This window comes from Lolium perenne, chromosome 6 (assembly GCF_019359855.2).
Source record: "Lolium perenne isolate Kyuss_39 chromosome 6, Kyuss_2.0, whole genome shotgun sequence".
Classification (NCBI taxonomy): Eukaryota; Viridiplantae; Streptophyta; class Magnoliopsida; order Poales; family Poaceae; genus Lolium; species Lolium perenne.
The window spans coordinates 182,158,737-182,161,001 of NC_067249.2; the positions used below are offsets into that span (position 1 = coordinate 182,158,737).

The 2,265-nt window shown below is 40.8% G+C and overlaps 1 non-coding gene across 1 annotated transcript; it reads left to right on the top strand.

The window, feature by feature from the left end:
* Positions 1 to 1,951: 1,951 nt before the first annotated feature.
* Positions 1,952 to 2,024, top strand: TRNAF-GAA (transfer RNA phenylalanine (anticodon GAA)). Its single transcript has one exon. It is a non-coding gene; the product is annotated as a tRNA-Phe (tRNA).
* The last annotated feature ends 241 nt before the right edge of the window (positions 2,025 to 2,265 follow it).

Here is a 2,265-nt window from a genome sequence, read left to right on the forward strand (position 1 = left end):
CCTGTGGGATAGCTAGTCCACTACTACTTCGCTTCCGCTACTATTTGTGATGTTGAACAATATATTCGTGTAATATTGGATCATGTGATCTATGGTTGTAAGACAATATGTGTTGTAATAAATGATGACTCTATGCTACTTACTATTATGTCTCGCAAAAACATTATTCCTGGGGTTGCGATGTACGGCATAATAGGCATCTGGACTTAAAAATCCGGGTGTTGACATGCCAGCCAGCATGCCTCACTTGAACCAACGAAAGGTTCGAAGTTGGATTTGGTCTCTCGAAATCACTTAGATAGTCTGCTGATGCATCCTCTTTCTCTATGAGAAGATAAGATGAATTTCATGACCATTTGCCTTATTTATTATAGTGGTGGGGGATAGAAAATCCTCCTTGTGAACCGTGTTTGTCTGAAAGTACTGTCTGAGAAGGGAAATGCCAGTTCCAAGAAATGGTCCCTCTAGTGGCTAGACTTATTTACATAGGTAGCTTTCGTAGTCAAAGCTCACTGGGCCAAATGCTCTATTGGAGTGGGGACGAACACACACAAACAAGGTTCGAAGAACTTCTACTTCAGGCCTTGAGGAATCTATGAGGCTCAGCCAATGGGGTTGAGGCGCTTGCGGGCAATCAATAAACGAGGAGGTCGAATTATGGATCAAGGAAGGCTGCATCAGAAGGAAGAGTAGGTGGCTATGCCGTTGGCAGGGACTGAGACAGAGAGAGGGGGGCATAGCCCCTATGATCCCGGTAAAGAGTTCCAACTATGCTCTTCTCAGGTTCTTTCTTTCTCCTTCACCAGACCACAGAACTAATCAATCAATCTTGACCTAGACTTCCCATCTTCCCCACTTGATTCAGCTTGAAAGCGGAAAAGAAGCGACTTGAACACATCCTTCAGCTGGAAGCCCGATGGAATGCTTTCACGCCCTAAGAAGGAGTCATTCACGCAAAGAGAAGAGGTTGCTTCGCTTCCTAAGAATCATTCCTATTCCTAAACCTAAACTTGCTCACTACCCTTACTGAGACGGCTAACAACCGTCTTAAAGTGAGATTCGAATTCTTCGACTGAGAAAGTTTCTCTTTCGGCTGAGCCTTTGGTCGAGTCCCTATTCTATAGGATATAGTTTCAAGAGCCCTTGCTATATAGACACTTTGTTGCAAACAATCCCATCTGTCTATTAGTGATAGCTCCATCCTAAACTTCGATTGAATGAAGTCCTTCTGAACTGAAATCATGAATTGGATTCGAACCAATATTTCTGACTTTTCCTTCAGTCCATCATGATGGGAGAATCCCGCTGCCCGGGATCCCGGCATCCCTCCCACCTTTCCGTGAGATATTAGCCTGAATTATCAACAACAACAAAAGAACTCCAATCCAGCAAAGAAAGTCAACCAAGGCAAAAAAAAAACAAACAAACCAAATAATCCTATTCTTCGAAAAACCTCCTAATGGCCCTGGCCATCTCACGACGTGGACTCGAACCACAATTTCTCTTTTTAGTAGATCGTGGTCTGTCGTCCTCCTCATTATAGTCCTCCTAGAATTCAAGTCTTTTCGCCGGAATCCGGGTTGGATAATCTATCAAATGCTGGTTAAGTGAATTCATGTCGGATTATCAATTCATTTGCGTCGGACCAGAATATCTTAAAAAAATAATGCAATAGTTTAGGATTTGCCCGCAAACTGTTTACCCAGTCAGTTAAGTCTCTACTTGCAAAAGTCGAAAGTTCTAAGTCAGTGACGATCCCCGATCTTATCCCATTCATACAAATGAACATATTATAGTATAGGCAAGTAATCCCTATTATTAAGTAAGTCATTCACAATCCATATCATTATCCTTATATTTACTAAGTCCAATTTTAGAATACTTTTTTCTTTTTTAGTCCCTTTAATTGACATAGATACAAGTACTCTACTAGGATGATGCACAATAAATGGTCAGGATAGCTCAGTTGGTAGAGCAGAGGATTGAAAATCCTCGTGTCACCAGTTCAAATCTGGTTCCTGGCACAGAAAAAAGGATCTACCGAATAGGTATTGATACAAATTACTCGAGATGGATTGGGATACATATTCGTTAATAATATAGATGGAGTATGATTTATTCATCTAAGTAGATAAATCTCTAAATAGAGACACTTCTTTTTCTTTTTAGATAAGGGTGGGTAAAAATATAAGGTTCTTTTCTTTATGGTACAGAAGGAGGTGAGATTAGGTTCCCTTTTCTTCATTTTTGCATTTCTTATTCCGC